The sequence below is a fragment of the Dermacentor silvarum genome, chromosome 2 (assembly GCF_013339745.2).
Source record: "Dermacentor silvarum isolate Dsil-2018 chromosome 2, BIME_Dsil_1.4, whole genome shotgun sequence".
In the NCBI taxonomy this organism is placed as follows: domain Eukaryota; kingdom Metazoa; phylum Arthropoda; class Arachnida; order Ixodida; family Ixodidae; genus Dermacentor; species Dermacentor silvarum.
Window position 1 is genome coordinate 137,095,537 of NC_051155.1, and position 22,483 is coordinate 137,118,019.

Here is a 22,483-nt window from a genome sequence, read left to right on the forward strand (position 1 = left end):
AAGTAGTGAAATGGGCGTCCCATTGCTTGAACATCGCCTAATGCCACCAGCAAAGCTGCTACCTCCGTGGCAGTGGCGGGTGGTAGAATGTGACACATCTTTTATCGAGGTTACAAAACATGCTCCACAGACACACATTCACATGCACTTTTTAGAACTTCAGTCAAAGTACTGTTGCCCTGAATTTTACACGGATGCGGCAAAGTCACATGCCGGCGTATCTTACGCAGCTTTGGGTCCTTCCTTCTCTGAGTCCGGCATTCTGCACCCTCAGACAAGTATTTTTACAGTAGAAACCTATGCAGTACTGACTGCAGTAAAACACATCAAGGAATCCGAACTACAAAAGACAATAATATTCACAGACTCCTTAAGTGTTGTAAAAGCTTTACTGTCTTTAAAAAATCACAAGAATCCTGTTTTTATTGAACTTTATTCACTATTGTGCACTATTTATTCATCCAATAAACATGTGATAGTATGCTGGGTTCCTGGGCATAGGGAAATAGAAGGTAATATGCTTGCCGACAAAATGGCTACATCAGTTGCATCGGATGCTGTTAATTCTACCATGACTGTCTCAGTTGGAGATCTTAAACCTTTTGTACGCAAGAAGCTAAAAAACCATTGGCAACGTTTGTGGGAAGCTGAAACTAATAATAAGCTCTTCGTAATAAAACCACAGTTAGGCATGTGTACATCCACAACGAAAACACGGCACATCGATGTCCTGTTCTGTCGACTCAGAATAGGGCACACGTATGGTACCCACAATTATCTGCTGACTGGTGATGAGCCTCCAACCTGTGGCAAATGTGGCGAGAGGCTCACCGTCCTTCATGTTTTGCTTGAATGCCAGGAAGCAGAACTTCTACGTAGAAAGTATTTTTCTTCAGCTTAATGAGAGCATATTCCTCGCCAGTCCGGCAATGTTCCTTGGACCAGAGCCGTTTTTCGATAGCAAATCAGTTTTAAACTTTTTAAATGATTTTGCTCTATTGAAAGTGATAGGCACGAGACATTCGTAGCGCATCCTTTTTCAAGAGGCTGCTGCTGCGATAGGACCGCTTTGTAACGCCCATGCTTCCATGCCCTTGTGTTTCAAGGGCCTTGGAAATGCAGTAGTGCTACAAACGACATATTGTAGTTCATTTTATCCCCCCTTGTCAATGTATTTCTTGTTTTAAAGTACATTCATTGGTCATTTCTATAATTTTATTACATGTGTTTACGGACTTTACTGCCACTGTTTTTAGGCCCCTCTACAGCCATGTCACAACCAACTACATAATTAATTAATTCATTGTTAACTCATTAACTGTGGCCTGGCGCTCTTTGGCCATACTTTGCCCTTGCGCCACGAAACACCACATTCATCATCATCATCATACACTGTTTCTAAAAAAAGGCCTGTTATTTCTAGGCCTCTGCCATCTCTTAGGCTGTGTGGCCAGAGGTGTTAGCAGCAAAAAAAATTGGCACTTATTTTACTATTACCTAAAATGTGCTAACAGCTCAATGATGCAGTTTAGGGCACTTGGTGCAATTGCGAAATTGTAGCAGAGCAATAGTGAAGTGATGTCCGCCTTTCCTAAACCCGAAGACTAGTACCACTTTTGATGTATCTGTCCTCAATTGCTAAAAAGTGTTGTGGATTTTAGTCAAGATCTTGCATAACAGCTACAGTGATGCTTTTTATAAACTGTTAACTGGTACACCAAGGTACTTCTTAGCCCATTTTGAGGACACACATCTCGAAAGTGGTGCTAGTTCTGGATTTCTGCTAAGTAGACATGGCTTCACTACTGCTCAGCTTCAGTTTTGCAATTGCAACATGTGCCTTAAGTGATCTATTAAAAAATTATTAGCACATTGTAGTTAATTAATCACATTATTGCTGAAAAAAATTTTTTTTTCAACAAAGAAAATCGCACTAGCCATGTCTAGCCTGTCTAGCCATGTAGTCTAGCTGTGAAAACGACAGGAGCCTAGATATATGCAACAGCGTTTTTTAAGCATTCTGAGGAAAAAATGCCTTGTACTTCAGACACTTCATTTCAGGTCGAACCCGATTGCTGCTGACTTTTTCATTCAGTCACTTCTTTAAAAACGTACTTGAACCTGGATTCTCTTTCAAAAGGCAGCTGCTGGAAAACATAATTGTCACCTAGTGCAGTACTAACAGATTAAAAAAGCACTGGAACTTTCAAATTGAGGCCTTTCATCAGGGATAGCTCTTCACTTCTGCATGCAGAGAAGTCTTAGGCATGTTAAATTTTTTTTGTCACACATTGGTTGCTTCATCAACATTAAATGCCATGTTGGAAAATTAGTGACATGCTTCTAATAAATGGATGAAGGTTATCATACTAAAAGCCTGTTCTTCCACGCTATTGAAGCATGCTACATCTAAAACATTTTTCTTAAGTGATGTTTCTGGAGTGAGGTAATTGAAAGGTAATTGAAAGGAAGATCAATCTAAGTTATAAAAATCAGCAGGTATATTGCACTCATTTGAGAAAGCCTACTTGAGCCTGAGTTGTTGAATGATCGCCAACCTTTTGTAAAACGTGACTACTTGTTTGGGAGAAAATTAGCATAAAATGAGCAAAAAGAAAATTTAAGGTTCTGGAAAGATGTGAAAGTGTACTGTACTGTATTTACTCACTTCTGATGTGCAATTTTTTTCCGGAAAAATTCCTAAAAGCTTGACGTGAGTTGAGTATGAAACCAAAGCTGCAGTAACTGGTGTCCATTTCCAAAAACGCCTTTTCGTGTATACGCCTGTCTCCTGCTATTGACCCTTTTCGCGGAGCAATTTGCACTAGAGGAACAAGATGGGCTTTCGGCGGCGCGCTGCACGTTGCCTCAGCTAAAGCGCACTAATACAAAACCATTACTGCTTCTGCCCTGCCACTGTGTGATCAGCTGTCGGAAATGCAACTGAGTGTTCACTAACGCACTGTACCTGCTCGATTAATGCTGCAAAATACGGAATGACAGAGGGAAGACGTGTGCGGCAGGTGGCTGCAAAAATAATGACTTGCATATTAAGGATTCGAATCAATCTGTGTGGCTGCTGCTACATAAGTACTGTCTGCGTTGCTGGTCCTTTGCGATGCACGGCTTTTATCGAGGAAAAAAAAATATCCCTCATCCACCAGGGCTGTATGGGTATCCTCCAAAAAAAGAACTTAAACCCCAGAACGTCGCCAATTAAGCATGAGTACCACTCGTTACAAAAGGTAGTAGCGCCACTTACTGGCATAGCAAGTTTCTCGCACGTTATCTGCACACATCCACCTCTACTCACACGCGAACTTAACGCCCACTCTATTGCCAACGTATCAAGAATACCCAAGTGAATGGGCGCACACTTGAATAAATGTGCCGAAGCATGAGTGACGGCGACTACACCGACAACACACGAATGTTGTTACGGTCCACAGAGTAAGCGAGTGACTAGCGATAATACGTCCTTGCTTCAAGCTATCACAAAGTATAGAACATTTACGTTGCAAGCCTTATACGCAGCAAGAACAAATCTATCGCAACTGAGCCCACCCGTGAGTGATTAGGCTGAAACTAAACAATCAGATAGTGACCACGCCGAGAAACTTTACTGAGTCAGAAACACGACAAACCACTGCTCCAAATTGTTTTCCAAATAAATAATGAAGAGCAACCTGATACTGATTTAATTTATAAGCAGGAAGTTTGGACAGCTCAGAATACATTTTAAGCACCGCTTTTAGCACAAGCCCTGTATACGTTGCTCGCGCCATTTAGACAAGGCGTAATGAGCTCTGAAAGCACTTACATCTCCTCTAAAGCTGTTGCCAAAGCTTCGTGTTGTCCACACAGTCACCGTTTACAATATTCGTCGAAATGGAAGTTTGCTGCGCCGCTACGGTGGCTAGATGGGTAGGTGTGCCGACCGAGCGTAGTTCACCACTTCTCCGCATCATGACGCAAAAGTGGCGCTGCGGACAGTAGAACAGTTCAGCGGCGCGCAACGGCGGCTGCGCTGTGTAGATGAGGTGCCTGTTTGATAATAGAGAGTTTTAGATTAGGGGGACGCAAGCGTAGGGGCCCGCTAGCGCTTGGGGCCGCGGTACTGCGCACGCGCAGACCAGTCCACCTGTACGTCAACCACCTGTACGTCAACGGCGCAGAGATCCCCGCGGTCGACAGTATCCGCGTCCTCGGGCTGAGGATTCAGACAAACCGGAAGAATTATGAAACGCTTGCTAGGTTAGAAGCCAGTTCAAATCAGGCGTGTCGTCTCATCAGACGAATAGCGAACAGGCACGCTGGGATGAAGGAGGCGAATCTCCTGAGGGGGGGGGCTAGCGCAAGCCTTCGTAATCAGTAGGATAGTGTACGTGGCACCCTACCTCAAGCTCAGTGGAGCAGAACGGAACAAACTCGAAATCATTATTAGGAAAAGTGTCAAGGTCGCGCTCGGACTCCCCCAGAACACGTCCACCGACAAACTGATGAGCCTAGGGGTATCAAACACTCTCAAGGAACTGATTGAGGCTGCCCTTACCGCGCAGCATCAAAGGCTACTTGGATCTAAAACGGGGAGGAAAATTTTAGAGAAATTGGGCTACGAGCCCAAACATGAGCAAATGCGCTCAAGAGACATCCCCAGACAGATCAGGGACAAGATAAAAATACCTCCGCTACCCAGAAACATGAACCCTGCCTTTAACGACGGCAGACGTAAAGACACGGCAGAGGCATTACAAACTAGGTATACTGGTTGACAGGATGTCCTATATACGGACGCTGCAGAATATGACAGCAAAGCGGCATATGCGGCCGTGGCGGTTAAGGCCCAACCACAAGGAACGGATTTCCGAGGGATTTTCGGCGTCGGCGCAGGCCGGCGGCACGCGGCGTGGACGCTCAACGAGGTTTATTGACGGCTCTCAACCACAAGAGACTCTCGGCTTCAACGTATTTCAAGCGTGGCGCAATGTGGCCAGATCCGTGGCCCCGAATTTAGCCGGTCAGTTTTGCAAGATTGCGCTAACAGAACAATTGTTTTTGCTAAGCAAGGGCTTCTTGTAGTTCTAAACTTCATAAAAATTGTCCGTAGCTCTAGTGCTAACATATACGCTGGTTGTCTGTGCTGAAAAACGTAGCACCAGTCACATAGCATGGATAGCATCACCAGCAGCTTCTGTTCCTAGCAAAATACTTTCCGCTTGATAACGTCACGCGTAAATTATACATTGTATGAAAAACTATATCCGCTGTCGAACGTTAAACACGAACGAGAGCTCCGATACTTGTCGAGCTCCGCTGCAGTGCACGGCTACCGGCGGCAGACGACCGGCTCGGTTGTGCCCGCATCGCAGCCGACGGCGCCGCTAATATCAGCGCATTGTCTTCTTTGTGTATAATTATAGCGAAGAGCGACAACAACGGTGAGGAAATATCGCGGCTTGTGAGCGTCGGTGATTCATTCCGAAGTGCCGTCAGCTTTAGCTTTCGAGTGAGCCAGAGAAGGCCTAGCGACGATATCGGCGCCGCCGAACGATCAGCGGCGGTGAGGCTGCCGTCGGTGCCAGGGTGACCACTCCTCGGTCACTGATTGGCCACTTCGCTGTACGGTGCAGCACAAATGGGTCCTGGTTCCATCCTGTCTACGGCAAGGAAATCTCGCCGCTCGCGAGCGAAACTGCCGTCAAACGGCGACCCGCGTACGGCGAGTTGGCGTGCTGGTAACGTGGACGGGCCTTAGGTGTTCACTTCGGCGTTCCTTGCATGTCCCTGTCTGGAAAGAGTATACCAGTATCTATGATACCGTACAATGCTGCACCATTTGCAATGGCCGGAGCACGCGCGAGCGATCGGCTGTTTGGGACGCGGACGAGGCACTCGCGGAAGGCAACGCCGGAAGTTCGCATTGTAAATGGCCTCTGAGCTCGCTCACATTGCGCGTCGTGCCGTCTCGGAGGCCATTGTTTGTTTGCCTCTTGCGTCTACCACCACTTCCGCCGTCGGCGCTGAAGTCTGGACTGCTCGGTCTTGCGGCACCGAGCGAGCGTGAACCGGCGGCGCATTGTTCTCTGTGCCGCCGACTGCCGCCGTGTGCCGCCGGTTGGCGCCGCCGCCGAAAATCTGTCGAAGATTTCTCCCTTGTGGTTGCGCCTTAGAGAAGATGGAACACCAATGGCGTGCTGCACAGTCAGTGGCGTCGAGACGGTTGAAGCTGAGGAAGTGGCCATAGCCTTGGCCGTCAGCCAAAGGGGGGGCAAAGGTGGTTATCAGCGACTCCAAAAACGCTGTGAGAAATTACGAATCGGGGAGGGTGACGGAGACTGCCATCCGTATATTAAACAGGGACGGGGGACCCAGACAGCTTATTCTGCTCGTTTGGGCACCAGCTCACTAGGGACTTAGAGGGAACGAGGAGGCTCATTCGGTCGCCCGAGGTCTCACTTACCGGTCGACCCCCGGAACCTCCCAAGTTACCGAAACTATAAACAGAAGAGAGGATATGCGTGCATAGCAGGAAATCACAGTACACTACAGACTAAGTCGACAAATTTACCCGGCAGCGGACAGAACACTCAGTAAGAAAGATGAGGTTATGTGGAGGAAATTACAGACGGGGGTTTGTCCAAACCCCGTACTCTACAGCAAGTGGCATCCAAAGTATTCGAATCAAAGTGCAAATTCTGTGATGAGGCGGAAAATCTGGTTCACATGGTGTGGACATGTCCATCTAAGCATGATAGCTCGCGCACTCTAGAATCCTGGGAGGCTTTGCTCCGCAGCCTAGACCCCAATGTCCAGCAGGACATCATCGGTCAAGCCCTTGCTGCTGCTGTGTCTCAAGGTATTCTGGCCGACGGCTAGAGGCGACAGGGGAGAAGGATTTCTCTCCCGACGTTCATTGACTGGTGTTTTTAATAAAGTTGTTCCTCCTACTGCGTGCATGGAGGGGTACCGTTGGGTGTTGGTGATGGTCAAATTAACCAAAAAGGAACGCTTTCTTGTTCGAACTAAATGTGTTTTCCTTTCATAGCCAATGTATGGTTTCTCTCCATACTTTCCGGTGTGTTGAAATTAAGTGAAAAGTTAAATTGACTGAGGTCAAATATAAAGGAGTTAAACTTATCTGTAATCACATTGTTTGTCTGCATAATTATGGCTGAGTTTAAAAAAAATATTTTTTCATTATCATTACTGCATGAGAATCTCTAACAGCATTATGTTGTTTAGTCACCTTAGACAACTAGAACATAAGTTGTAGAACATACTATATATTCATAATAATTCTTGTTAATACTAGCTTGTTTCCTGCAATGTCTTCCACACCTTGTTCATTTCTTGTTTCTCTGCGCCCTTGCCTCCATTCTTTTTCTCCACCCATTCGTATCTCTCACATTTACTTTTTTTTTTTTAAGTGTTATTCTTTGTTTCGTGCTTTTAAAGTCAGAGTTGTGGTTTTGAAGTATTTTGCTTTCTTCCATTTAGCTCTGTCTTTGCCATTTAAGAATTACAAAAATAAAGTGCTGTGAGACCAAGTTGTAGTTGTTGCCATTAAACAGGAGTGCTCTGCAACTTTGCTGCTACGAATAATTGTTAATTTCTTTGTTTTACATTCCTTCCCCCCTCCAAAAAAACAATAAAAAGGTCACTTCTGGCAGCTTTGTCACTGCCTCTCGTCACAGCCATTGCTGTCCCAGGGTTGGCTGCATCATGCGCCTTTTTGAAAGCCAGGCTAGAAAGAAGATGGCGCACATACAGTGGTTCATGTAAGTACTGTGCAAGTTTACATGCATAAAAAAATTTTTATATGGGAGGTAATTTGTGCACTGCAGTATTTTCGGCCATCAGCAACTAATGTTCTTTGAAAGCACAAATAAAAGCAAAAATACAGAGAGGCTCATGGAAATTGTTGGTTGGTCAAGGGTGGCCAAACTGTGACTTGCTAGCTCCAAGCTCCCACAGCTCTCCTTGGGCCTTTGGCTCACAGCTAGCTACTTGGTTAGGCAGTCACTGTCCATTCTCATAGTAAATGTGCGCAGTGTTGTGCTAGTTTTTGTCTTGCTTTTTGTCTTCCTTTACGGATACCTGCCGCAAATTGTGAGTGACCTCGTTGCCTGACTAACACGCGCAACGAGGCAAGATTATTTATTACCGTTTTACAGAGTGGACCATACGTCTTCCAGTGATACTTATTGCTCGCAGCAATAAATATTCTTAGAGCTGACGTCGATGGTTGCCTTATTCATCCGAACCGAAAGTAGGTGCGATTACCTGCGCTACAGGTTGGGGAGTACTACGGAATGACTGTGTGTAGCCAGATGCTGAGCTCGCTGCACGCAGAGCGTACCCCCACAGGTGGTGGAGTAGAACAAAAAAAAGTTATGTACTTGGATGTAGGGGCATATTTTAAGAACTCCAAGTGGTCAAAATTAACCTTTTTACTATAGCGTCTCTTATAGCACAAGTGCTGCTTTAGGATGAACTCCCATCATTAAACAAAATGCTAAGCGATCCTTGGCAAAGCAACAGCCTGTGCCATTTGGTAGCGAATGAGGCAAGAGCAGACACAGTGAGGTTGATGAATGACAAAACAAATAGAAATACACCTGATCTCCTTTCGCTGTTGCTATTGTTGCTGGAAGATCTCTTGTGAGTCTACATGCTTATCACTTTGCTTGTCTCGCTTGGCTCACTATTGAAGCAATCTGCGCTTAGATAGCCCTGTTGAAAACGTGAAGTAGGAAGTGGCAGCTGGAGCTAGAAGGAAACCACTGCCTCTGTGAATGGGAGCAAGGGCAATGACTATTGTTCAGCGCCGACTTCTTCCCCCTGATACACTGAAAGGCATGGCTTCACAGTTGTGTGCAGTTCCAGCAATTGCTCGTGGCGAAAGACTGTGTGCGGCCTGTTGTTTGTAAGGGTGAGGTTCCTTATGGCAGGGGTATTTCAGCTACTATGGAAGCTATCAGCTCACATTTAAGCAGAGACCATTGATGATATGAGATGATGGGCCACATTACAGCAGTGAAATGATGAATGCTGACTTCACTGCCTGTCTTATATAAACACAATGATGGCCACTGCAGACATTGTTCTCCAGTCTCATGTTTCTAGCAATCATTCAGAATGGTATTTGGCAAGGCCAGGCCAGTTCTGAATAATATGTCTCACAGGCGTCATCAAACTGGCTTTTGCGGTAGCCTTGCTAGAGAGAATCTACAATATGGTCTGTCCATCCTCACAAGAGACTTCTCTGCTAAAACTATGCAGACTAGAGTCGTACTGTTAAGTAGTTTGGCACTAGACCAGCATGGTTTGTAGGCATTATCAGTGCACTCTTAAACACCTTTAAAGACGTGCAAAACGTAAAACCATAAGGTCACAGGTTTAGGACATGACCTGTGGTGATGAATATTATGTACTATAGATACTTGTAGGAAACCAAATATTATGTGCTATAGATACTTGTAGGAAACCAAATATTATGTGCTATAGATACTTGTAGGAAACCAAGGTACCATTTTATTCAGAACTGTTGAACATTCCAAGCATTTTCTGCCTCATCCGAGCTTTGCATTCGTTTACATTCAGGACTATGCTAGCTTGGCCGCAGTAAAGTGTCTTAGATAATTGTTTTCTTTAGGGGCGGGTGAATATTCGAAGTTTCAAGACAGAGTTGAAAATTGCACAACTATCCATATTCAAAAAAGGAACTATTTGGTATTTTCGATTATAAGCTAACCAAATATTTTACAACAAGCGACTGTTAAAATCTGGTTACTTTTCTCCGTCTGCTAAAGTTAACAAATTATTGCAGATTATCAAAAGCGAAACAAGCTTTGTTTTAAGTTTTGTGGCAGAAGCCTACATGACGACTGATGATTTTCGCTTGTCTGTCGGTTATTGTTCTTGGCCGTCTAGTCTTGCAGCCATTACATCTGTTACGCTACAACCAGTGATACTTTTCTTACAATGGGCCCTTTTACATGTGTCTGCGGCACAATAGTCCTTCAGCAGCTTTTTTTCTTCTACAATTTTATATCTTTTTTCGGCAACTATTTAATTGACGTTCCTAGAAAGCTAGTTACAGAGCAGCTGTTCATTCTTGTTTTGTCATCCAGCTCTCAAGATGTTGAGAGGCTATTTGTGCAGTTTTTTTTCATGACAATTAGTTATCTTATGTTTAAAACTGATCCTTTGTAGCTTATAGCTAGCGGTCGTTCTCGCACTAGTTATTAGAGGCGCAATATCTAATTATACCAAAATAAATATCCCTTCTGTAAATATGCGCGTCTGCATTTGATTATTCGATATTCAATACTTACCATTCATATTTGATTCGTATTCGAAAGAGTTGATATTCGCCCACCTATAGTTTTCTTACCTCTTTCAAGCTCAGTGTAGTGTGCCTTCCTCTTGAAGCAGGGTGGCAAAATTGAGCAACAAACATACTAATCTTTCATTTGAATTCGAGACTCATGCTCTCTTGTCACAGCGTGAGGTTGATATGGGAGGGGATTATCAGCTGAACTTGCAAATGAATCATGCCAAGACCAATTATAATTAGCCTTTTCATTGTTATTTTTTCCGTACAGGTGCTCTTGTGAGACAGTTTTGGGTGAAGTTGCAGATCCATCAGAAATCTACTTTGTGTGTGAGTGTGAGGACATCCCTGTGAGCGACATTATTTCAGCGTGCAATGTGAGTGTACGTTATGCTGCAGAAAGGCATGTGTAAGGAAACTGACACAGGTTTCAACTTTTTATTCATATATTCTACTTTCCCTTTTCAAATGCAGGAATGCTCTCATCTGGCAGTGCTGAATTGATTTGAGTGGTAGTAGTTGCATTTTAAAAGAAGGAGGTAAATAAAAGTGGCTGTTTATTTATGCGAGTTAGATTCTAAACATTTTTTTCCAGTTATTGTGAAATGTCTTTTAATTTAAGGGCAGAAAATAAGCTCAGCTCATCCAGCAAAAACTTTCCAAAAATGCGAACGACGAAATCAGCCCGTCCAGTGCTTTTTTGTGCAGGCCTGGAGATGATTTGAACTCCTTTGTTGGCTCCGCGCTTCTTCCAGATGGCATGCTTTACTTTGTGCTTATTGTAAATAACATTAGATTGTGCAAAGAGCTGCTGAAGAGTGAAGTTGGGAGCATAGACTCAAGTGTGTAGAGTGAAGCCCACCTTCGTTACTATGTAAACCTTTTTTTTCTTAGTAAACTTCACCTTTCTCACAAATTTATTGCTTGGTCTTGCTTTATATGATGATCAGAATCATTTGCACATGATGTTGGGAGCATACGCTAACTTGTGTGTAGTGAAGCCCACTTTTGTTACATCTTTGTGACAGTAATTTTTCACATGGTATTACTTTATGTGATAGTCAGACTCATTTGGATGCAAACAAAAGAAAAATCCTGTCTTCTTTATTTCTTTACCATCCTAAAAAGTTGAAGTTTAAAAGCAATAGCCGTAGCACCAGTCTTATAGCTTTGTGACTATGCACACGCGCACACAACTCACGCACGCACTCACGTAGAGGGAGTGAGAGAAAGTTTTCGATGGGACGAATCTTGTCAGGGTCGGGTTGAACTCCTGCGGCACTGACAAGGTGGCCAAGAATAATAATCTAGTGATGTCCAAAGTGGCACTTGGACGAGTTGAGTTGCAGGCCGACGTGTTGGAAGACAGCAGGAATGGCAGACAGATGCATAAAGTGACTTCCAAATGTGGGCCAAAAAACTACCACGTCGTCTAGATAGCGTAGACAACTGGACTATTTATAGCCACGAAGTAGAGAGTCCATCATTAGCTCGAATGTTGCTGGGGCATTACAAAGGCCGTACGGCATAACCTTGAATTTATGAAGCCCGTCCAGTGTTACGAAAGCAATCTTTTCGCGGTCCATGTCATCTGCAAAGATCTGCCAATACCCAGAGCAAAGGTCTATGGATGGGAAGTACTTGGCTCAATGCAGGCAGTCCCGCGGTAATAAATGGCAACAGGTAGACGTCTTTGTGTGTGATCTTGTTCAGGTGTCGCTAATCAACGCAAAAGTGCCAGCTGCCATCCGTTGTCTTAACAAGGACAACTGGGGACGCCTATGGACTAGAGGAATGTTCGATGATGCCTTTAACCAGCATTTTATCCACCTAGTGCTGTATAACTTGACGTTGAGCGTGTGAAACGTGGTACCGATGTTAGTGTATGGGATTGGCAGCACCAGTATATATATGGCTAGTGACCATTGACATCTGGCCAAGGAAACGACTATCAAAATTAAAAATGTTGCAATAAGCCTCCAAGACGTGGCGGCTGTCAGTAGCCTGCGTAGGAAGAAGGTCAGGTGCAATCATCTTGCTTAGTTCGTCTGGTGCAGGATTCGACTGATGAGCTTGCCTGTGGATGATGGGGGAACTTCCGCGTTTAGTACGGATATCTTGCAATCGTTGATAGGCGAGATGTCAGCCAGTGACATGCCTCTCAGGATAACCTGCGCTAAGTAGTTAAAGTTGAGGAGAGAATGTGTGGTCCAGTTGTCTGCAACAGTGAGTATCGTATGTGGAACAGCGACGTTCCTTTTAAGCATTACGTGAGCACTCGGACACACCTCATAGACGCTGTCAGGAACAGGTGGGAATGAGGTCAGAGTAACGTACCCTATGGCTTGAGGTGGCAGGTGGATGTCATCGAGGGAATATAAGTGTGGTTGTGTGCCTTGTGGAATGCCGCAGCTATGGGGCAGTTGAAGTTGCATTACCCTGGACGTGCATTCAAAAAGGGCGAAGTGAGACGATAAGTATAATCCTAATTATAATGTCATGAGAGCACTGTTCCAAAACTGCAAACAAAACAGTTGTAAAGTGCCCTGCAATGCTTTCTGAGCACAGTGGATGTTTTTCCATCGGTGACGCGAAGAGTTTGTAATGCAGCAGGTGTGAGAACTTTGTTCAGCTGGCGCCATTGGGCATTCATCATAGATAATTGCATGCCAGTGTCGATCAACGCTGGAATATTTATGCTGTCGGCTGTAACATTAATCATGTTCGGCCTGGTTGGTAAAGTGAGCAGAGGATCTTTAGGCCGAGTCGTCAATGCAGGAATATTTGACAAATTTTCAAGGAATCCTAGATTAATTTTTTGGCGATAGATGATTGGCTTGAGTACAGAGATACTGTTGGACCTGGACATGGCATATTCAGTGCCGTATTGCGTACCTGCACTTCAAGCTGTTGAATTATTCGACCTTGCTCTGGGATCTGCTAGCCCTCCTGCTTATCTCAGATTCAAATTGTAGGGCGATCGTCCCTGAAAGAGCAGTTGGGTGTGTGATTTTCGAACTGGGAAAAATTTTTCTTCAACCGTGAAGCTTTCTTTCTGAGAAGCCCTTATGGGTTTCCTTTGCAGTTTCGTGCTACTCGTGGGTTTGATGACAGTTTTCTCTTTCATTCAACCTGAACATGCTTTCTTTTTAGATTAATGCCTTTTGTAGGCCTCGGCATGTATAGAAAAATCTGCTCGTAAAAAAACTGTAGAGTTGCAAATTGTTAAAACAGCTTCAGCTCTACAGTCAGTGATTGGCACCAGGGAAGTCACTTAAAGGACTTTTTTTTTTCATGCATAGGTCAAGCGCAAGTTCTTCTACAGAGAGTGGTATGAAGAAGGTGGCAAGCCTTATACTGCCAGCATGTCAGCCTCTTGCCCCAAGGATGGCTTCACCTACTCAAAGATGTAAGTTTCTTTTATTATGAGGTTTAGCACGTTTCATCCAGAATATGCCCAGTTTATACAGATGCCGCATTTATGTTTCAGTGGTTGTTGAGCGCTATTGCCATTAAATTTATGGGAACCTGCTCAGGCTTTATGATGGTTGCACTTGTACCTAGATGTGAACTAATCATGACTACTAGTGTTTAGTTGTTAATAGTGCAGCAACATCAAACCGGTTTTGTGGAAAAACTGGTTATCTGGTTATTCGATTCACCAGTCATTCGAATTTGAAAACCAGAGTGATCGGTTATTCTGTTGGCTATTCGGTTAATAGTATCCGTATATTTAGATAGCCAGATATTTGTTCTTCATTACTTGTGCCGAAATTACCTCTCTTTCTCTCTTGTATTATATTTGCAGTTATTTTTGTAACCGCTAGTGCAAACCCAATATCTACTCTCGTTAACCTCCTTACCTTTCCTTTTTTAGACACCAAACATTCGTGTCAGAATATTCAGATATCCGGCTAACTGGTTATTTAAACCGGATATCCTGAATATCTGTTTCTTGAAATCTGGATAACCGGTTTTTGAGACCAGATTAATTCCCTCTGGTTAAACTGGATAGCCGGTTTGACGGATATTTGCAAGCACTAGTTGGTAAGTTTACAGGGTGTCGCTGCTATCGTGCATGAAGCTTTGAAAAAGCTTTACGAATAAGACCAAGTGCATGTTGTTCAGAGCCTTGTCAAAATACCGCCAGTAATATTTTTAGTCCTTGGCATCCAATGAGTTAATTACAAAAGTAATCATTATAATTGTCAAGATGTCAATTAGGGAAGTTGTCAGAGGTATCAAAATGAGATGTTTCTAGCAGATGAACATTGTGTGTTTATTTTTTCTGGAGAAGAGAAGCAGCCCACAAATTGTGATAAATACCTTGCGACTACACACCGGCATACACAAGATAGCAGTGTCATCAAAAAGTCTCAGTGGGAAAGCAAGTTGTTGCCACTACTGAAGCCTATTTCAGCGTTTCTTGATGGTACAGTAAAAGCTCGATGATACGAATCCCACGGGGTCACGAAAAATATTCGTATTAGCCGAAATTCGTATCATCGAAACACAATTAAAACTACTGTCGAATCTCGATAATTCGAACTCGAAGGGGCCCGAAAATTTGTTCGAATTAAAAGGACGTATTTTTGAAGTATTCGTGCACAATAGCACGATGCACGAACGGTGCGAGTCGTGAAATATCGCGGCGCGCAAGCGCATAGCAAGCGCGGGCCACGAAACTGCCCACGCCGGCTAACGGTCGCTTCCCGATAATGACAGAAAACGAAGCTTCAGGGAGCGAGCGGGCGGCGCCGGCACACGGGTGCGCGTGGAGACCGTCGGAGGGAGGAGGGCGGCAGGGAAAGGATTTGGCGGCGTCAACTCCACCGCTTCGGTGGCTCCCTTCGCCCTCCCTCTCAACTCCCTCGTAGCTCTCTCACCTTCGACTCCGTGCGCACATCTCCGTGCACGCCCGCCGCCGTGCTGGCGCCAGCTTATTTTAGCCGCCCCTTGAAGTTTCGTTTTCTGCCGTTATCGGGAAGTGAGCGTTTGCGGGCGTGGCAGTTTCGTTGGCCCGACTGTGCCTCCGCCGCTGCTTCCCTCTGTGCTGCTGCCGCAGCGTGCAAGGTCAACATGTGACTAGAAAATAGAGAAGGGTTCACTGCCATTTTATCCGCGTGGCTGAGACGTCGGCACTAGTGTGTGCTAGAATACGGTTGTCTAGAACACTCTAGTCGGCACATACACGCTTGTTCCGGCGCGATGCAGAAACGGCGACCTTGCAATTTGAGAGAGGGGGAAATTTCCGCCGCGGGTTCTTTTTTTTTTTTTTTTTTCCCCCGTTCCTTCGCGCGCGGCATTGAGGGGTCTCTCCTGAGCTTTTGCTCTATGGCGGTGTCGGAGCAATGCCGGTCGGAGGCGCCGCCGCGTGATTTGGCGCGCTGCTAAGAGCATTGTCGGTGCGCGGTATGTTCGAAATAAGCGTGTTCGAATTTACGAGATTTGACTGTAGCTAAATTAAAGAGTCAGAGGTGAACTCACTCAGGCACATGTACGTAAAAAGCATTTATTTCTTGAAGCGCCACCGCTTCAAACTCTTCGCGTCCAGTCGCGGAGTCCGCGCTGTCCGGCGCCGCGCCTCCGCACCAAAAGAGAAGGAGAGAAAGCGCGTGACTGCGCGCTGTTCTCTTTCGCGGCCTACGGTGGGGTGGCGTTTATTCGTATCAACCGACGCAGGCTGAAAATCGATTCGTAACAACCGTTCACTAGCACGTTGCAAAGTAATGGGGCTCGGCCGGGACCACAGAAAAATTCGTATCATCCGTAAATTCGTATTAGCCGTGATCGTATCATCGAGCTTTTACTGTATATGTCATATCTGCAGCATTATTTTAAATAAATGCAGGTGTGACACAGTGTGCATGTAGAAATTGTGCCTCAACATTCCCACTTTGTGTGATGTGATGGATATTGCACTTCATGCATGAACTTACAAGAACTGCTGGTAGTTAAACAGGGCTGTAGGGAACAGCTTTGCATGCAAGAGAGACTGCTTACATTTCAAAACTACATTTGATGCCTTAGGGCGAACTAAATTAAAAAAAAAAAAAGACTGAGGAACTACTTCAAAAGACTGCTGCACACCTTGTTTAAGCCTGCTGTGGTTATTACTTACTGGAAAAAGATGTTGAAAATAAGACACAATGATGGCATTCAAAAGAGGCTTGCACAAGTTGGTTAGCTTCCCTCAGATGTCCCGGCAGCACTGTGTTTTTGCTGGATTGGACAAAGGAAAAAGCTCACTGGGAACAATTTTGCAAAAAAAAATTAATGCATATAGCTGTGAGGAACTTGTGTCTGTCTTGTCGCTGTAGAGATGATGCTTTGACTATACATCGTAAGTTGAATTAGTGCTATCAAATTAACAACTTAATTTTCAATCCCTGCATGATAAACATAGCTTCTCTAGATTTCAGCTGACTTGCTGCAAGTTTTATTTTAGAAGTTCAGGATCAATTGGTTAATGTGATTGAGGGGGCAGGAAAAACAAAATTGTCATGTTTTGAATTATATGGCCCTCTCATAACAAAGAGTCCCATACAGCATCCACAACTTTCTTGAACGGATATGTTCTGGTTGACGCAGTAAGTTTCTTTATATTGTTGATTGAAATGGATCATATGATGGTGTCTCAATGCATAGAGTTTAATATCGACATTACATTGCAGTTGTTTAGCCTCTGGGAAAGCTATTATCGGTGGTTCATAGATATTTCTCAAATATGGCATGTCTTTCTTGGGAAAGCACAATGGGGTTTGATTCGTTGTTTCTTGTAGTTCAGTTGTGTTGAGCATTATCCTTGTAACCTTCCTTTATAGCAAACAAGTGTTTTACATTCATAACTACTATAATAATTTTGTTGTGTAATTTTCAGCACACAAGTACGTCTCAGCAGTTCTTGAGTACAGTGAAAGCTCGTTAATTCGCACCTCATTAATTCGAACTTTCGGGTTATTTCGAACTGATGGTCATGGTCCGACCACAATATATAGGCGTCTATGGGTTAACCAACTCGTTAGTTCACGCGCGCATCGGCTCCTCTATCGATAATTCGAACTGCGCGCCGCTGCGTGGTGGTATTTTATACTGCCGCCGCAAGCTTTCAAGGCGCAACGATAGATGGCGCAAGCGCAGCGGCGTCACTGTCGTCATTACGCTCGCTCTTCGCATCGTGTGGTGGTTCGTGCCGGACGTGTCTGCGTAGTCTCCGTGTCCTTTGTGTGCCGCACATTCAGTCGCTAGGCCTCGTGTACGTCAGAGCTACGAAGTTGTTCGGTGCCGTGTCGCTACGATGTGACGCTGCTCACGGCCTTGCATATGTTGGTGCGGGCCTGGGATCAGGTCACGGCAACAACTGTTGCCAATTGCTTCCGCCACAGTGGCTTTTGTGTGACCTATGAGGGCACAGCTTGCGAGCCCGACGAGCGCGAGGCCGTGGTCATTCCTGCCGGATTGCGGGATGCGCTGGAGGACGTGACCTTCGACGACTACGTCGATGCAGATCGCTCTGCAGCGGTCTGCGGCACAATCACCCACGATGATATCATCGCACAGGTGACTGGTGGAGAAGCGCCCGTCGTCGATGTAGGTGCGGATGACGAAGAGGATGATGCACCCACGTGGCCCTCAGCTTTGGAACTAATGGAGGCTATGCGTGTCGTGCGTCTATTCTTCAGCTTCGAGGAAGACGCAGAGGATGCTTTCTGCCACGTTCGCGCGTTGGAAAACAAGGCTATGGCGATCGCATTCAAAGAAGAGAAACAGACAGTGATCACGGATTATTTTCGCAAGTAAATATTATGAGTGATTTTCCAACAACCTGGTCTCAATTCCTGCTGTTTTTTCAATGAATTTCGTTAGTTCGAATTTCGGTTTAATTCGAACTCATTGGGCGTCCCCGCGAAATTCGAATTAACGAGCTCTTACTGTATATGTGTTGCTAAATCTAGATGATGTTTGGGCAGTAACAGTCACAATGGGTGTGTATTTTTGATAATATAATCATTTCTTTCTGTTTATGATGTTCTGAAAAAGGTTGTATAGCAGATACTTGAGTTTAAGTGAAACCATGTACCTTCCATCCATCATTCCTACACATCTTGAAGCATCTCACTGGAGGAGTGCGCAGACACTAGCACTAGGTTTTTCTCTACTATTTTAGTGTGAAGTTTACACCTTCATGATATAAGATTTGGACTGCATCATGTCTGGCTGTGTATAGATTAACTGACACACATTTTTGAAGCAAATCCCAGCCGCGACAGTCGTATTTTGATGGGGGCGAAATCCAAAAATGCCCGTGTTCCGTACATTGGGGGCACGTTAAAGATGCCCCGGTGGTCAAAATTTATCCGGAGTCCCCCACTACGGCATGGCTCATAATCAAATTAGGGTTCTGGTACGTAAAACCCCAGAATTCAATTCAACTTATAAAGCATTAATGAACCACCAAAGTCTTGTTTGTTTCATACCAAATATCACATACCAAATGGTTTTGTCATCACAGTATGATGTCACAATGACTCGAGGTATGTGTGCACTTGTGGTTAGCCACTGGGATAAAAATAAGAAGTGGTTTAAATCAAACCGAAGGAGGCTATTGTACTTGGAGAATTAAAGGACTCTAGAGAAAACCTGGCATGAGATGTGAGATGCAAGAGATTGAGGGACGCCATGCACCAATACCTACGTGCTAACCTCAAAACCAAGCTTGTTAACTTGAACCTGCTAAATTCAAACTTCCGGTTTATTCGAACTGACACTGTGGTCCTGTCAAAATTATGTGTATTTCAGTGTGCGAAAACGGCCAGTAATCTGAACATGTAAGCGTTTGTGACGATAAATTCAAACACACCGCACTGCCAACTGTGCTCTCAGCAACGCACCAACTACTATGTTGTCCTCTTCCTCTGCCCCTGTTCACCGGAACCAGTGCGGTCCTTACCCGAGCTATTGCAACCCGGCCGAATGGCACACACATGATGATCTACCCATCTGCTTCTATTGTGGACGTGTGGGCCACATCTCTCGCCACTGCCGAAGTTCCTGGCCGGCCCTCTCTCGACCAAGCTTTCCCGCCTACCGCTGCTCCCCACTGAATCCTCGCCTGCCTGCGCCCTCCACCGAGTTCAAAGATGCACCTGACAATGCTCGAGTCACTGCGACTAACCGCTCCCGTTCACCCCAGCTGCGTTGTTCCCTGTCCCCTGCTTACCGTCGCCGCTCTCCGACGAACACTGACTGGGGCAGCTCCGGGAGGTGACGCCGCTCTAGCACTCCGGACTGAAATTCCTCTGTTGACCCTGTCTACTGATCGGAACCTTCTGGACGTGGATGTGGATGGTTTGCCTGTTACAGCACTCATCGACACTGGAGCGCAAGTTTCCATCATGAGTGCTGGCCTTCGAACTCGCCTGAAGAAAGTCCTTACTCCTGCTCCGAATCGACTGCTACAGGTCGCCGACGGTGGAACTCCGGCTGTGCTCGGAATGCGTGCTGCCCATGTCAGTGTCGCCGGCCGCCACACGTTCATTTTGTTTAGTGTGCTCGAATGCTGCCCCCACGATGTGATCCTCGGCCTCGACTTTTTGACTGCCCATTCTGCTCTGATTGACTGTTCGGCCGGTGTTGTCCAACTTGACCCACCCCTTTCCATTGACCTGCCAGCTCAAGCCCCAGCTCAGCTTTGTTCTGCGGATTTTATTCGTCTTCTTCCCTAAGCAGCAACCTGCATCACCATTTTCACCTGTCCACCTGTTCCTGATGGAGACTGTCTTCACTCCCGCGACTTCAGTCCTGCTTTCCCACAATGTCTCCTTCCCACACACCGTCATTTCTCTAGTGGCCAATCAGACCTGTCTTCCCATCCTAAATTTCGGCCAGTGCCCTCAGGTACTTCCTCGAGGGATGTCGCTTGCCCCGTTGTCACCGTCCCGCGAGTGCCATATTTCAGCTCTATCTGCTGTGACATCTTCAACCAGTGCTTGTTCTGCACCTTCTGCATCTGCCCCGCCCGACGACATTACAAAGATGATTGCGCCGGACCTCGACTCCCAATCCGCCGCACAGCTCCGTGACCTCCTTGAGTCCTACGCCGACATTCTCGACCTGAACGGTCGTTCTTTGGGCTCAAACTACGGTTGTGAAGCATCGTATAAATACTGGCGATGCGGCACCTGTTCGCCGACGCCCATACCGGGTGTCGCCCTCTGAGCGACAAGTTATCTAGAGTGAAGTTGACAAAATGCTTGCCAAAGGGATTACTGAACACTCTTCCAGCCTGTGGGCTTCCCCTGTTGTTCTCGTCAAAAAGAAGGACAACAGCTGGCGATTATGTGTGGACTATCGTCATCTAAACCATATCACCAAGAAGGATGTCTACCCGCTTCCACGGATCGACGATGCTCTGGATTGTCTCCACGCTGCCACTTATTTTTCATCAATAGACCTTCACTCCAGATATTGGCAAATTGCCGTGGATGAAATGACTAAGGCTTTTGCCTTAAAGTCTCTTAGGTGTAGCTAAAGGGACTCCTGAGGACTCATGACATGAATGTCATGACATGCGTGTCATGTAGGTCATGAAAGAGCCGCCTACGTCTTCGTGCTCTCATGGTCATTTCGTTAACTTGGTAGGCTATCCGCCCTCTGCTTCGCACAACATCGATTCCCACAGGGCGTGGGATCTGACGGCTTTCTTTTTGTGAAATAGAAATTACTTTTACTAGAAGCCTATAGTTTCATGTGCCATTATACAGCGTAGATGTTGTGAGTAGGTGCCACCGCCACCTTCAAATTTTCAAAAGGTTTCTGTGATGTTGCAAATTGCGACATGTTCACATGAGTCTTGTTACCTTTAGCTTAAAAAAAAAAAGTTAATCACTGTGCTTTATTGCACAACATGGACATTTATTAAGTCAAGAGTAGACATTGTACACTCTCTTTGCCACTCTCATTGGCATTGGCACAGGGTTATTGTTTCTGGCGCAGTCTTGGTGTGAATAAGGTTTAGCAAAAAGAAGTTTGTCCTTAATTTGTAATTTTCTTGGGTGATAAATTCTCATTCTTCCAGAGAAATGCAGTGAGTCTTTCAAAAATTATCATGCAAGCCTATCCTGAGTTTTTACCATTTTGCTTCGGTATCGGGGCATGAGCTGGAGGCAATGCCATATGGCATGTAGCATACCGGAGAACGGTTCTCCCATTCTCACTTTATCAAATGCACATGACCTAATAGATTTGAAATGTTTACATGTGTCTCATACATAACAAAATAAGCAGTGTTTACATGTGTGTACAAATGTTGCTTCATCAGACGAATTTCGATCTTTTCTATTTCGCTCCTCCCCTTTTTTGTTGTGTACTGGCCTGCTTCTTGGCTGCTTTTACAGCGAAGCTGTTTAGGGGAGTTCCACAAAGGTTTTCATGTAGCAGTGAAGGCCAATGTGTGATAGTGTGGTCGATATCAGATGTAAATGCCACACAACATATGTCGTAGCCCTTAAGTTGCTTTGAAATGTAATGATGAATGATTATAAAGCAAAAGTTACCTTACATATATCTCATTCGAATAGACAATAACTTATATGCACAGTTTTTTTGAACCATTAATCTATAAATTGTTTTTGTGTCGCATTATACAGGCTTCATATTGGAGGTCAGACTGGAGTTTGTACAGCTGCAGTGGTAAAAGCTGATGCTGTGGTGCCGCAACAAAACCTGTGTAGGTGCCGTCACTAAGAACAGCCAGACACAACTGCTGCTGTGTTTGAGCAGGGCCATGAGCCAGCAAACAAACCTTTAGTACGTTTGAAGCATGCGAGAACTCGCTTATACAGCTTAGCTATTTTTGGTGTATCGGTTGTCTGATTGACACATACCTGTGAAATATTTTTTTGGCAACTCGGCCTGCCATATTGAAAGGATACAGACTCCTGCTTTGGGGTGTTTATTTACTTAGGTTCTAATGTGCTTGCTGTTGTCTTTGTTTGTTAAGGTACTTCCCAGCACTGGGCCGTTTCGAAGATGTTCCAGAGATGACAAGGTCAGAAAATTCGTGGGAGTATGACTGCTACAGCTGCATTAAGAAGGAAAGGAGGAAGAAGGTGTGTAGTGTGCAGTATTGTTGGGCCTAAGTCTGCA

The 22,483-nt window shown here is 45.2% G+C and overlaps 1 pseudogene; it reads left to right on the plus strand.

Annotated features, from left to right (window-relative positions):
• LOC119440419 (DNA (cytosine-5)-methyltransferase PliMCI-like) overlaps nt 1-22,483 on the plus strand; it is a 232,638-nt pseudogene that overhangs the window by 112,273 nt on the left and 97,882 nt on the right.